The 15,460-nt window shown below is 36.8% G+C and overlaps 1 protein-coding gene across 4 annotated transcripts in view; it reads left to right on the top strand.

The window, feature by feature from the left end:
• Window positions 1-15,460, top strand: part of RAPH1 (Ras association (RalGDS/AF-6) and pleckstrin homology domains 1) — a 92,590-nt gene that overhangs the window by 12,267 nt on the left and 64,863 nt on the right. Inside the window, exon 1 of one of the 4 annotated variants that reach the window (XM_030487989.1) lies at window positions 3,176-3,442. The exons of the other annotated variants lie outside the window; for them this stretch is intronic. The gene's annotated coding sequence lies outside the window, so the exon portion shown is untranslated. Of the gene's footprint in view, window positions 1-3,175; window positions 3,443-15,460 lie in introns of those variants that run through there. 4 annotated transcript variants of the gene reach the window in all.

Here is a 15,460-nt window from a genome sequence, read left to right on the forward strand (position 1 = left end):
TTTTTTTTTTGGGTGTTTTTTTTTTTTTTGTTTTTTTTTTTAAGAAAATGTTTTTTTGAGTTTTTCCTTCCAGTCTTTGACTTGCAAAATTAAATTTTAAATGGTATACTGCCTTTTGTATACATGTAATGTTGTCAAATCCAAAGTGCGCTATTGTAAGTCTAGTATTTCTTGACCTTTTTACCACTGTATTTCTTCTTTCTGCTGTCACTTCCTTTGGAAAAAGAAAAACTAATTTGTTTTCGATGAATCAAAAAGTTTATATAGAGAAACTTGGATTTATATACAAATTGCTTGGATTGTCTGCTGCACCCTGCACATAGTTTAGTCTTAACTTTTATTATGATGGGAAGGAGAGGTCTTGTGGTTCTTTTCAGTGCTTGATTATGAAGGGGGGTGATGATGTGCTTATACTTATGTGCGATCTGTGCATCAAGAAACCTCCAATACGAACTTGTGGATGATTTCTGTGTTTAGACATGACATTAACTACTTTTATTTACTTACATCCTGAGGCTATTTTGAATGTGACATCTGAAATATTTTACATAGTGGTGTCAACAAGCATAGAGGGGTTTCCTAAAATTTTCTTTTGTACTTTGTTAAATGTTTGGGTTGTCTTTGAAGTCTGATTTTTGTTCCACCCCAACCTGCAAAATCAATTTGGCAATGAACTTCTTGATGTTCCAATTTATACAAAAGTCTATAGAGATTAAATGCACCAGAAATGCTCAGGGATTGTTAAGCCCAGATAATAGCTCAACGTTGGTGGATATTTTTATGAAATGGTTTGTTATCATTTGACCTTTTTAAATCTGTGGCTTTGAATTATGTCAAATACTTTCAGCCATTGAGTCACAAATAACATAGTTCCATCTCTTATTCCTCTTCTAATACATCTACATGCCATGCAAATTCAGATGCCTTGGTTTTTTTAGGGTGGACTCTCTTATGTTCTCTGTTACTTTATTTTAAAGGCCCAAAGTTAACTTCCCTTGTTTATGCTTAGAACCAACCATCTTGTGTCTTATCAGTTTGCATTTTCCTCATGGAAAATTTTCATCTGAAGCCGTGTGGGGGGCAAGCCCTGTTGTATTGCTAGCAGTCTTCCTGAAAAGCATTGATCAAAGTGTTCTTGGATGCTAAGCTTAAAATCAAAAGGCACCAATTGTGGTCTGAAAATTTTTTACTGAAGTTAGGCTACCTGTTTTAAAACCAGATTTCATTTTTTGTTGGTTTTACTGATGATATCATACTAGTTGAAAAGCTGGAGTTCTGCTTTACTCTAATTTCCCAGCTTTTAAAGAAGTTCCTTGTTTGTTTTGATGGTCAGAAACCAAACAGTTTCTTTACAGTTTTAGGCCTACTTTTACTATTGAGAAGAAGGGAGATTAATGTCAGGGGATACCTTTACAAAAGAGCTGCATTTCTAGTGACAGGACCATGTTCTCTACCTATCCCTCTGCATACTTCAGAGTTAGTCAAGTGAGCTACTTACTAAGTGATATAAATGTGATATATTTACTGTGATATAAGTGTACAAGACGAGATGCATTGACCTCTGTGAATGCACTTTAACCTGCTTCTTATGAATGGAATGGAGAAAGAAAAAGCAGAGGAGGTGATTTAATAGTAAGAGCTGTAACACCTTGTCTTTGGGACGGAAGGACATCTCTAATTCTTAAAGGTGAAGATGGATAAATTCCATCACCTGTACAAATTTTGGGATCTCCAAAGTAGCTTCATTTCATTCCAGTGTTCCCTGCCTTGCTGATGCAAACAGGTATGTGGCACTATCAAACTCAACATTCATGTAGTCTGAACCTGCTCCCTGGCAGAAGTTATTTATAAGTATACGTTATCTTTAATTATATATTTTAGTAATTATAAGCTACCTTTACTGCAGAGATATGTTGAGATGCAGGAAGAATGTGAAGAAAGCTCCTGGAGGAATTAAATTTATAACTGCAAAACTGATTTCTTTTTTTTGGCTCGTAAGCCTGTTCTGATCTGTCACAAGCTGTCCCTTTAAGGTGTGCTAGGCTGTAGCTTCTATCAGCAAAACTTTATAAATCCTTTGGAAAGATAATAGGAAGAAGTTGCCAGCAAGACTTAAACCTGAGTGGGTGTTTAGAGGCCTGAAGAAAGATAGGAAACCAATAAAAGCCATGAAATAATTGATTGTTTCAGTGTGAATCCTTTCATGGTGGTGCTTTTTTTGGTTTAATTTAACTTGAGATAGAGAGCTAAGAACATCGTAATATGTTCTACAAAAAAAGAAACTAAAAAACTAAAAAAGTGTTCTAGCCAATTCACACTTCACTGTTATCAATCTGAGGAAATGAGACTGTAGGCTAATGGAATATTCAACAAACTTCTGCATCTGCATAAACTATCTCATACTGCAGTAGACAAACACAACTTGGAAATTATTTTGCTTTTAAATACTGAGGTGCTAATGAATTAAGAGACTTACTGTAATGTGGCTTTTAAACTGGTTGCTGTCACCTACGTTTTAAATAGTTGTTTTGCAGCTTTGTGGCTCATTTTGGCTACAGCAAATTAATGCAGATCAGTTCTTTCCTGCCAACCCTTGTCCTTAACAAGATGTGAATGTGGTCCAAGTAATTACCATTTGTAGTGTCACAAATGACATTCTTTATATAGTGTGGTCAACTTAGTACAGCAGCTTTAGCAGTAAAAATAGTCATTGTAGTACACATTCCACTTCTAGTGTTCTGTAGTTTATTCATCTGGCTCAATCTTTATACCAAAGAAGATATTTTTGAGGAAACAAAAATAATTGTTCTTTCGGGATGTTCAGAAAAAAACTTTACTCTGAGGCTTGCCAAATTGTTACACAGCTGTTAAGATGATATAATGGTTTTTTGTTTGACTAAGGTTGTAAATAAGAACTTCCTTCCTCCTGCATTTATAATTAATCTAGCTCTGAGCAGAATTTGTGATAAGTTTCTTCCAAATTTCTCTTGAGGGAGAGTACCTATGAAACGCTTACAAACTTCAACATGCAGTTTATATTTGCTTATGAAATAGGTGACCTAATTTTCTGTGAACTAGATATAACCTCCTCCCCTAGTCCTGCCAAAAGAGTGTATGTCTAGAATAAGAGTTTGTCCTGGTTTTATGTAGCAGAAAAATACTCAGCTGTGAGAATTCTTGATCAGAATACCCTTGATCTGGGAGGAGTTCACAAGGGTGAAGTTACAATAGAGCATACTTAGTTAGACTTCAAAAATGGGCTCAGAGTGGAAAGTAGGTTCCGTTTTGTGTATGTCAGGTATTCCTGCATTCGTTGTGAGCCATGTTTCCTGCTGCTTTCCAAATTATATTGAAGGAAAGGGCTGGCTATCAGCCTTGTGGACACAGGCTTAAGTATTTTGGAAGGGAACTGAGAATGCCTGCAGCGATACTGTGAACTGAGGTGCTATTTTGCCTTAGGAAAGGCATGGCTTTTTGAGCATGATGCAAATTCAGTATGTGTTACAGTAAGCTCGTTTTTAGCCCCGTTTTTCTAACTATTTTTTAATGTTTAGAAATTGCATATAATTGTTTCATATGAAGACATGAATTTTTATGTTTTGTAGGAAAAAACTGAGGTAGTGTGTGTTATTAATAAAATAATGCATCTATAAAAGTTTGGGTTTTATTAATATTGTAGTATCAATACATCTGTAAAAGGTGGTTTTATTGTTTATTTGGGGTTTTTTTTTAACAATATTTTGGTAGTATTACGTTTGTAGCAAGGAATGATGAAGGAATTAAAATACCTGACTTGTTGAGAAAAGTCATTTATAAGTTAGTCTTTTTGTAAAGTTTTCCATTTTTCCATTGAATTCAGGAAAGAATGAGCCCTGATGGCTTCTGGTATTGATGTGATGGCAAAAAGGCAGACATGTTTGTTTCTTGACTAACTTACTGGAAGTTTTCTGAAAATTGTGGGTTTGAGTCTCCATTATATAATAAAATAATAATTACAGTAAATATGTTGCATGATCACCTTTGGAGCCAGATATTGGGAAGACAAAGACCCTGCTTTCAATGGCAACAAACTGTGCAGAGTACCATGAGAAGCCATAGCTACAGCGGAGAGCGTAGTTGGCTGGTACCCTTGTTTGAGTACTGAGCTCTGTGCACCTGTTAAAATGAGAAATTTCCAAGATGTCATTTGAGTTAGGGATGCCTTGAGAGTGTGCTAATGTGTCTATGCTGGACAAGGGCAATGGGAAGTGGTCATTCTTACTTCTCCAGGAAACAGAATACAGGTCCCTCTTCATCTTTCCATAAGAGAAAGATGATTTCAAACACTTAAAAAATTGTCTGTAGTTGCAATTAGGGTTCTCTTTAAGAATTTAGAGTTAAGGTATTCAGGGATCTACAGCAGGGTATTCTTACAAGTACTCTTAACACTAAGTATAAGTCTAGCAGATGATATTTTAAAAAGTGTCATTCCAAAGGAATTTTGCAGTCTTGACTCTGGCAATGTGGCAAAAAGATTAGAAAATTCTTACTTTGCCTGAGTTACTCCAGGCTTAGCTTGGCACTGTTAATATCTGGTCATTACACAAAGTTTTGAGAGCCCTTAGTATTCCTTGCTTGGAATTATGAGTGGTTTGCATTTTGGTGGTTTTTTGTTGTTTTGTTTTTTGTTTTGGTTTGGTTTTTACTAGTATTTTTAAAGTATTAAAATATGTCAAAGTATTGTTATGAAAGAATTTTAATTTAGGTGTTTCTGAAAATATTATGACATGTAATAGCATGGAGATACTGTGTTTTCATGTCTTGTGCCTCAGTGCTACAGAATTAACACTGAAAGTTTTCCTTTTTCAGAATTATTAATGTATTTATGGATAGTAACGTTCTTTTCTTTTTTTTTTCCTCCCAAATTGTTTCCACTTTGGTTTAAATGTAGTCTTCTCTTTAGTAACTTGATAGTTTCTAAAAGTACTAAAGCATTAAATGCTTGTAGTGAAAAGTACAAGCTTTAAATGTTTGTAGCTAAAGTAATTTAAGACTTATAAGTTTTACGAAATCAGTAAAATGAGCCAATTTTAATATACATTTAATATAAATACAAATGCAGTAAAATTGTAACTGATTTTCAGTGTCATGCATAGGTGTTTGCATATGCCCTACAGTAGGCAGCATTTGAAATTTTCTCTGTGCGAATTGGAAAGGTGGCCTTTTCTATTTATTATGAACTTAAGAATGTAAGCCAAGTGGTTGAATTATTTTTTTATGATATACTCTGTAAGCTAGAAGTGGAGGTGCAAGTTATAGGTGAGTCCCTCACAGGTGAGCTTGCTGCTGCCAAGAAGGGGCACTTGTTTGTTTCTCTGTCCCTTCTCCCAGATGTCTGGAATGAACCCAAAAGAATGGTTGGATTTAGTATTTGCCCAGTCAAAGGATAATCTATTTCTGCTTGCTAACTTAGCAGAAAGATTATTTTGATGTTTGGAGTGTTGAGTGAGTTTTCTGGTGGTTTAGAAAGTTGGTCGGGCTCAGTGATGTTCTGGAACTAAGTGCTAGCAGATGGAGGGAGACAAGAGTCCTTCCTTTTTTTGACTGCAGTGAGGTATTAGGCTGCCTCATGCTTTAATGTGTAAGTTCTAGTTTTAAATTCTAGCAACAGGAGCTTAAGAAAAACGTCAGGAAAGCTTGTAGAAACATTTTCCCAAAAACTCTTTTGGAAAGTTGGCTCTGGAATAGAGGGAAAGATAACTTCACAGTTTTGTTGCTTCCGAGACAGCTGTCTCAAGTGTTTTCTAAAAGCAAAGAAGATATCCATGCAAAATATGTTGGTTTTATTGTATTGTGTGGGAGTGTGTTTTTTCTTTGTTTGGGGATTTTGTTTGTTCTTGTTTTCTGTTTTAATATCCTGCAGCTCTTAAATGCCAATAACAATAATAAATTGACTGAATTTCTCAAATGCTTTGCTAAAACCAAGTATTTGTAGATTTTCCCAGCTGAGCTAGTCGTAGGTGTGTTTGATGAATGAGTTGATCACGGAGAGTAATCCAGGTAGGAAGTAGGCTGCCCCTTTCACAAATAGCATGTTCCTGAGAGTAGGTAAAATTGGAGGACTTGGTATTGGAAGTATCTTAACGTTTTGGTACTCAGCTTCTTCATCTGAACAGTATATTTATCCCAGGAGAAGACAGGAAGGAATAAGGAGGGGGTGTGTGCTGCAGCCCCTCTTGTTTTACTTTTTTGAAAATGGCAAAATTATTTTACTCACACTTTGGTGTTCTTTCCTCTCATCATCTAAATCTGTCTTACATTGATCTATTGATTTACCGCAGCATCAAACTTCAATGAGAGAGAAGAATAATTGAAGTTTGAGTGATAGAACTTCCAAGTGTGTTTATAAGAAAAATGTAATGTGAAACATAATGCACAGTGATTATATGTCTGTGTGCATAATAGCTGCACTCAGCCACTTGCTTAGGATTATTCTTCACTGAATAAAAAACTCAGTTTAAAAGTTGGGACAGAGGATTTGTTAAAATCCGGAAATTTTTTTGAAAAGTATCTTGAAACTTATGAGTGGCAGTATGGACTCTGACTCGAGTTATTCTATTTTTTCCCCAACAGTTGCATTAGCAAACAACTCTACTGTCTTTAGTTTTCATATGCAAGAAAGGTTCCATTTACAAAGCTACCAAGTATTGTGGCAGCAGCCTTTACAGTAGTTGTTTATGTGGCTCAGGTGCTGAGCTGTTTAGACAAGGCCTCTGCAGCTTAGGATCTGAACAGTGTTTCTTAGGAATGCTGGCCTAATCCCATGATTTTAAATCCTTCTGTTTAAAGTCCTTCTTTAACAAGACCCAGCTGTCAGCCCTGTCTTCCATGGTGGTTCTACTGTATAGAAATTTCATGTTCACTTCCTCAGTGGCATGACTTACACTTTCTTTTTTTCCTTTTTGCTGTGGAAGCTGATTTTGTTACCTTTTCAGGAATGTGTGCTTTGAAATATTGATTCTGTGTTAAATATTTACATTTGTTCTTAATCTCTACAATTAAATTCTAGAGAAAGTCCTTTTGGTATGCATCAGTTGGTGTTTAACTGGCTTTTAGACTGCTCTAACCTTTGACATAATAAAACTTTTTTTTATATTGAGGCTGCTTTTTTGCTTTAAGTGCTTTTTTCCAGAGAGTAGAGTCCAGAACTGGTGTTTTTCCCCCTTTCCTCCCTCACTCTGTGTTGCCAAGATTTATTTAGAAACTGAAGTAATGGGGCTTTTCAGTATGAACATGTATCTTTAGAGCACATCTTATATACAAAATTATTAAAAAAAATTAATGAGTTTCAGGACTCTTACAAGCTAGAGATTAAGGTCAGTGCTCAGTAGGCAGTGCTTAGATTCCTCTTAGCAGTCTGTGGCAAACTTGATTGCTTTATACCTCGAATTGCTGATACTGGTTTGAGTTATATGGACTTCTTCGTTTAAGATAATTAAACCATCCTTCCAGAGAAAGGACATTGAATGGACAGTAAAAGCAAAATCCCAAGAGAAGAAAGTATTAAAAAATGCAGGGAGAAATATTGTCAGTTTTCTCTGTTTTCCTTTAGACATTTTGGAGAGTTTTTCAGTGACGTTCTGCTAAAATGGTAAATAAGAATTAAGTTGTATTTTCAGCCTGTATCAGTGATGAAGGTGACTTTCAATATCTCTCACAGACCTAAGCAATTTGTGCAAGCTTTACTAGGGAACAGTGATGGTGGAATTGTTACAGGCTTTGGTACCTGTGCTCAACCAGAGCTCTTGTGGAAGTTGTTTCATGGGTTGAGATCACTTCTGGAATGGCTTCTGTCTTACTATTTGAGGAGAAAAAGAGCAAGCACTGAGAAGAAGAGTTGTGCAAGTGTAGGGCTTCCTTCAAGGGATTTATTTTCTTTTTCTTGCCTTGCTGGAGATGTCAAAGTACAACTTGGATTCTTCCAGTAGCAAGAAGGAAAGTGGTGGGTTGCAGTTTATGCCGCAGGAAGTTGGCTTTCTGTGTTGTTATAGCATGTGAGATTTATGGAGGTCTGAGATTGTGCGTAGTCACCTCAAGAGCCAAGGAAAGATGCTGATAAAGGACCCTCCTGAAGCAGTGGTGGTTGTGCAGTTGTAAGATTCATAAACATGTTTTTCCATCTACATCCATACTGTGCAGAACTTGTCTGTGCTGTCTCCTTTTCATGCCACATAGTTGCTCCCAAATTTCATTGTGTGGCAAGGGCCCCTTCGGCCCATGTGCCTCATATCGCTACCTAGTGAGCAGTGTTAGTTTAATGCCAAAAGATCCCCTTGCCTTTCCTGTCATGGAAAACTGCCCCATTCCTGCTAATTTCCAACCTTTCTTTTCAGTCTTGACTGCTAGGACTTACTTCTGTCCAGTGCCCCACATCAGTCTTACTTTAGCTAGACTCACAAGGCTCTCCTCTGTGCAGTCCCTTCAAGCCTCCCACAAGGCACACCTTTTCCATGGAAAAACCTCTCCTTACATAGTATTTCTTTCTTTTCTAGTAACGTCATGGTGCAGTACTGTACATCCCTTTTTTTCCCTCCCAAGTTGGCTCCAAACACTTGAGTCCTGTTTTACTAGTGACTTACAATATGAAATCAATTGAGCCAGGGTAGCCTGTCGTTTAGATATGTTTTGGTTTAAGCCAAGTGGTGGTGTTGCTGTTTTGCTTGGCTTGTTGGGAGTAGGGTTAAAGTAAATCAGGTGTCTTCTAAATTGAATATACTTTTTCCTTTGTTGATAATGTTACAGCCAAAAAATTTTATTTCCCTACTACTCCTCGAAGAACTTCTTTTTTCCTTTTTTCTTTTTTTAAAGTAGTGTTTGTTAAGGTTATGCTGTATTGTCATGGCTATCTATAAACAACAAAATGTGTTGACTCATAAATGCTAAGAATGAAACACCTATGTACTTTAGGTGTATCAAGCATTCATTTGTGCTTTTTCCAAAAAATATACAGTCGTGGTTTTTCTTTTTGTTTCCCTTGAGGTGGTAGTTCCAGCTCTTCACAATGTAATATTACCAGAAATCAACTTCTAGCCTGTTGCTGCTGAGGTTAGTGTAAAGAATATATACACAGAATCACAGAGTTGTTAGGGTTGGAAGGGCCCTCTGGAGATCAGAAGGGCCCTCTGGAGATCATCTAGTTCCTTATATGAAAGCTTATATAAACAAACAACATTCTTCACAGGTTGCTTTATTATAGCTAAAGCAATACTCTTGCATTTTTTTGAACCGTGGTTCATAGGCTGTCACTAGGTGCTTGTTGAAAGGGATTTGGCAACTTCTTCTGAGTCTAGATAGTACCCACATATACAGCTTGCCAGCATCTGGTGTGGTATCTTAAGTGGACATTGGCATAATGATTATTTTTAACCTTTGAGAGGGTCCCTTGAGCAAAAATTAGTTTTTAACTGAGCTAAAGCATAGAGTAGCTCAGAGTCTTATGAAGAAATTCTCTCAGCTGCTTTGTAATTTGACCTGTGACCTAAGTGATTTTCTTCACCTCCCTCCTCCTGGTTGGTTTGATCATTCATGTATATCATCTTCTATAAGCGCTGTTAAGATGTCCAGCTTTTACAGGTAGTTGGCAGTTACTTGCTTTATTTTGCTTTCTTATAGTTGAAAGACAGCCTAGTAGATGCGTAAAAATGAATTTAAGTATTTGTTCCTGGTGGAAAAAGACACTATAAAGGCACAACAGACCAGCCTGTAAAGGCAGCTGAATTTCATAGTGATCAGTTTGCAAGTGCTTCTTCCCTTCCTGAGTGCAAGGTGAGCCTAAAGAGCTGGGCCACAGCTACAAGAATATTTGGGTATTCTCAGTGATCTATGTGTAAGGCCAAATATTATAACAAAATTAATTGCTATTCTTAGTCTGCCGATGGAGAAAGTGTGATAGGTTGATGTCGTGGTTTAAGCCCAGCCTGAACCCAGGACAGTTGAGTACCTGTGGAGCTATCATTCAAGAAGTGACCAGAATGGCATGAATGTACAGCACCTGTGCACAGGCTAGTCTCACCTGCTCCTGTTGCGTTACTAAATTAGTGCTTAGTTTAGTTTTGGCAGTAAAGTGGTTTCCTTTAAATGCAGCTGACAAGTGTTTTTCAGTGTCTATTAAGTTTAACTATGGATGTATACAAAGCCATTCTTTCATGATGTGTTTTTTCTCATGTATTGTTTGAGATATCCCCTCCTATAAAGTGCATATCCCTTCATGCAGTTTCACGCATCTTGGTTCAGTCACCTGAATTAAGAAGGTTTCCTTACCGATTGCACTGACATAAAGTCCCTCTTTTTGCATTGCCTGCAAATAGAACAGTCAATGCAACCTGTGTTTTGAACAGCAAGGACAAGAATGGAACTGTATACAGCCTCAGAGGAAGAGGGAAGAAAGTAGATCCGCATCCCAAAAAAATATTTTGCTCATTCCAAAGTGAAAATGGAATGGGAAGAGATGGTACAATAGTGTTTGTGTTACGGTAACTGCATGATGAAGATTCTGGAAAATTGCAGCTAATGTATGTTTTTAAGTACATCTCTGCCTACTGAAGGCAGAATATGCTTTAATAGAGATTTAAAGCTATACATAAAAAGTAGATCTACATCACCAAAAGATGTTTTTTCTCATATGTCAGTTGAATCCTTCTTTTGAAGGCTGTTGTATGGCCCTCATACAGAATAAGACAGCCTTGATTTTGTGTGTTATTGCTTGGTTTTGGTTTTTTTTTTCCTTCTGTTCAAATTCAGTCAACATTAGTAGCTATAGAGGAAAGAGATGTCCAAATGAGACATAACCGAATTGTTAGACCTTTTGCATTATCATTTGGACTGTTGCTAGCAGTATGTCTGAAAGTGTTGTCCTCATTGCAAAATAAATCCTTTAACTGGTTATGTAAAATACCATGCATGTTTCTGCACTTTATTTTTAGTCAGATTTTATGCAGAATGATGGTGAAGGTTAAGTTATGGATGTAGGCAGTTTCCTTCTTGTCTCTTCCTAAACCATGAGAGGTTTGCTTTGTATTCCTTGCGTTGGCCCTTATCTGGAAAATGGAAAACGGAAATCTTCCTTTAATCTTCAAAACGTATCTGGTATCGTTGTGATGATAAATGCATACAAAGATGTTAAAGGCTTGCATTTTTACTTGAATCATTAAGCCCTTGGGAAGTTTCAGTAAAAGTTCAGGCATCTAAGTTCTTCGTTTCCTTTTCTAAAGTTTTATATAAGCTTTAGTAGAGCTTCAGGCTGGCTGATCAGTATGTGCAAGTCTACCACGTCATTAGATGTGCACTTCTGGATCTCTCATCCACTTCCTTTTTGTACTCTGGGGACAAAAGGATTGCCTACATTGCCCTTAGTGTTCTCATATCATTTGCAGCTGTGTATTAGGATAATAACTGTAATTTAATTTAATGTCATGCTTTAGGACTTAAGTGAGTTGCCTGCTGTGATCAGGAATGTTTGTCTTCTCCCTGTGCGGCTGCACATTTCCTCCCTCTTCCTCCCTTCACAATTAATGAACTACTTAGCAGTGTTACGTTTTTTTGAAATGTGTGTCCATAACTAGAATTGTGAAAGCAGAGCAAGGAGCCCGGTGATCTGAGTTAGGGAATCCTCATCCTGAGATGCTTGCATAGTCTGTCTTGCTGTGTACTCAAACAAGTGTCTAGAGTTAGCTGAAATCTGTTCTGCCTCTATCCCTCAGATCAGATTAGCAAGAAATGACTGACGGTTTTTCTTTTTCCTAATTTGTGTGGACCAAGAATCACCTCTTCAAGGCACCTGAAATTTATTGTGCATAGTAAGTTTTCACATAGAGAATCCATCAGCCTTCAGCCTGGAGAAAACTTAAATGGCCTGCAACATATAGTAAGTGTAATCTTGAGGATTTATAGGAAGGATTCTTCTGAAAGAAAAACTCAGGGCTGAAATAGCAGAACTTCTTGCGAGTTGTTTGTGGTTCTTCAGTGGGTAAGAAAGAGATGCTTTTTAATGATCATTTACTTCAGCAAAATGTGCTGTTTATCTAAAAACCTCTAAAACAGATGGACCTGATTGTGTTATGTCCTCTTCAAATACTATCATAAGTGTGTTCAAAGTATAGTGTTGTCTGGCGTCAAGCATATGTAACCCCCTTAAAGCTTTGAATTTGTAGATTCTCAAATTGTGTAATAAAGCTTAACTTGACTATGAAACCTTTTTTGGACATCTAGCTGCCTTTTGTCAGGGTTGCAGCTGTTCTAAGGTATTTTTGTTTCATATATAATACAAAATGCATCCTCTGTATTAGTAGTACTTCCTACTAATAGTTTAAAAAGATTAGTTATATAAAGAAATTATTTATAGACATGCTTCTTGAAGGCACCGCATTAAACTTAGTTCTGCCTCTCTTTCTGCATCAGCTTATTAATGTTTGTTACTCTTTTTTTTGGACATCATTCCAAAGCTAAAACTGAATGGGAAGAGATGCTACAATAGTGTTTGTGTTACGGTAACTGCATAATGAAGATTCTGGAAAATTGCAGTTAATGTATGTTTCTAAGTACATCTCTGCCTACTGAAGGCAGAACATACTTTAATAGCGATTTAAAGCTATATGTTTCCCTAGCTTTCATAATCTCACTCTGTTTTTGCACTGAAAATTCTCTAGTATTAGCTGCTGAGACTAAGATGTTGGCTCCTGCAGGTAGTGAGTGTCAGTGTTTTGGAGAACCCCTGTATTTTATCCTCTGCTTGAAAAATATTTTAGCTAAGGCAACTTTTGTTTTTATGAACTCTGGCAAAGCAGTTTCTTAGAATTGTCTTCAGGTTGCCTTCATAAAGAATCTGCTGTGACACATGATGTAATCTAGGATGGCTTTTTTTAATGGGAATTAATTTAGTGCCCACTTGGGTACTCTGGCTGGAATCTTGGTTCAGGAAATGGGACACAATGATTGATAACCTCCCTTCTTTTCAAGGCAACATCTGTTTGGCTAGATGTGAGACAAGCACTGAAATATATCGGAGGGAATAAAGGTTTTACTGTGTGCCTTCTCAGCAGCACAAATTTCAGATGCAATTAGATAGATTCTGCAGTAGTTTCAGTAATTTTGGTGTGTCCCAGCTCTTACAGGAAGAAAGATCTTTTAAATGTCTTTTATTATACAAGGGGTCACGCCATGGAGACTAAATTAAAATTTCAGGCTGTAATTATGGAAACCTAAAGTAAATATAAATGGTAATAATAATACAAAGGCAGCTTAAGTGATAATGAGAAAACAACCCCATGGAATATAGGGTAGAGTTCTGCTTGATCCACTTTGAATTTTACCTCTCTCTTCAAGGTTTCAGACAAAGAAGGGGGTTGGGTGTGTGGGTAAGTATTTTGTGGGTGGTTTTGCTGTGGCACATCAGAAATATTTCCCATTGTTTGTTAGAAATCAAGATAATGAAGTAACATTTTAGTGTCGTCAGTTTGTTTGTTTCAGGAAATCCTGGGTGCGTGTGTCAAGTTACAGTGGGGGCGTACAAGTTTTGATTAAATACAAAGGGAGTTGGTACCTGCAGTGGATGTGAATATGGACAATTATGTTTTTCTGTTTCTTCATGCTGCTAGCCAAAAGGAGCTTTATTCTTCCATGTTTGTATTGTCTGTGAATAGTACTGTGTTGTCATGTCCCAGCTTAACACGCTGTCTGCTTAATTCTAAAGATGTGCTGCTGAATCTGTGGAAGACCAGGGAGCAACTGTGGTATGTTTGACTTTCCTGGTTAGAATCTCTGGGGATAAGATGTTGAACTGCCTGTTATAATCTGAAAGGCGTAACAGTGTTCTTATGAAGAGCACTGAGTTCTAGAAAAGCTGTGTTTACTGTATACAGCACTGATGTATTTTGGGGGATTCCAGGAAGAGTGAGACAGTTTGCTGTGATGTTACCATCTGATACCCTCTTAAGACTTTTTTTCTTCTTCCAGTTATTTTTTCAAGCAATTGTTTCATTAGCAGTTGCTAAAATATCTGTAGGTTATGTGTTCATTTGTATTCCTATAAATATTTATATTACAAACTTACGGATAATGTAAAGAAAAATATTTTCAAGAGCTTAGTGAAAATGTCGTCGTTTAACTGGCTTTAGAATACAAATAGCTACAGGCAAAGGCAAGTTCTTGTACAGGCATGTGCATAATTTTAGGAGTAGTGTTAGAAATTATGCTGTATATGTTTGGCTGAGTAACTGTTACTTTCAGCAGCTTTTAATTGATCTTTTATTGAAACTCTAGCCTGTCCGCAATTCAAAACATGCTTTTTCAGACACAAAGTTTTCTTTGCTGTGGTTTCAAAGATGCATTCTTGTATGTCACCCAGATGAGTGGGTGAGGGAGGGAATATTGTGGGAGTTTTGCACCTCCCAGGTAAACCTGAGAATAAGGCATTACAGTGAGGATGCCTGGTTTTCATACTTGCTGGATTTCTGCAGTCCAGACCAGCTGTCTGAAGACTTGAAAAAGAAATGGGCTCAAAAGGCACATTGCTTTTAAGACTTGTTTTTAGATATTCTGTAATTATTTGTCTTCCTTCTCCCAGTTGCTTTGAAGGAAGAGAAAGAAGAGCAGGAAACAGGTACTAGATTTGCATCAAAGGTTATCACTTTCCCTAATAATCTAATGACCTAGTATTTAAACACATTAGTAACTATGAATGCTTTATACACCTTAATTATATCTTGTATCTGTTGATGTGTGATTAGATGCAACTATTTTTTTTCTTGGATCTTATACTGAGGCAGGTAGATATTGCTGTCCGGGACCTCCAGAGGTTACCACCCACCGTACTTCTGCGTATGTGAATCTCTTCATGTGTGCAAGGCTTAGATTCCGTATTTTTCCACTTTTAAGCTGTGTTGCGTAAATAGGTTTACCTGTTTAACTGGTACAACAGAGTGCGCAGCCATTTTTTGATTTTCTTAAAACGTGGCAACAGATCCTATCTTTGTATAATATATAAATGTAGAACTTTATCTGTTAAAATTATTGCCTGAGTAATTTCAGAAACATGTGAGTTCATTGGTTATAAAAGGTCTCTTCGCTTTTAATGAAGTGCCTGAAGCTTTATTTTTTTATCAAACATTCAATGTATTTTCACCTTGTTGTATGAGTGCAAGCCTGGAAAACTATTGCCTGAAGCATGATTTAAAAAAAAAAAAAAAAAACAAAAAAAACTCAAAGTTGCCTCAAATTAGTATGTTGAAGGAGGCTTTCACTTGACATGAGATTTTTATTTGGGATGTTTTGAATTTGAACTTTTAGGCTGACAGATTCTTATCTCAGTTTTTGAATTTGCAAGGCATTGTGGTATCTGCATGCTGTAGGAGCCTTGGGATGTATTCAGCTAGTACCTATGCTATTTGAAGCTAAAAGAAAACAAATGCTCTTCTGGTCAGGTTTT

Source organism: Strigops habroptila, chromosome 5 (genome assembly GCF_004027225.2).
Source record: "Strigops habroptila isolate Jane chromosome 5, bStrHab1.2.pri, whole genome shotgun sequence".
NCBI lineage: Eukaryota > Metazoa > Chordata > Aves > Psittaciformes > Psittacidae > Strigops > Strigops habroptila.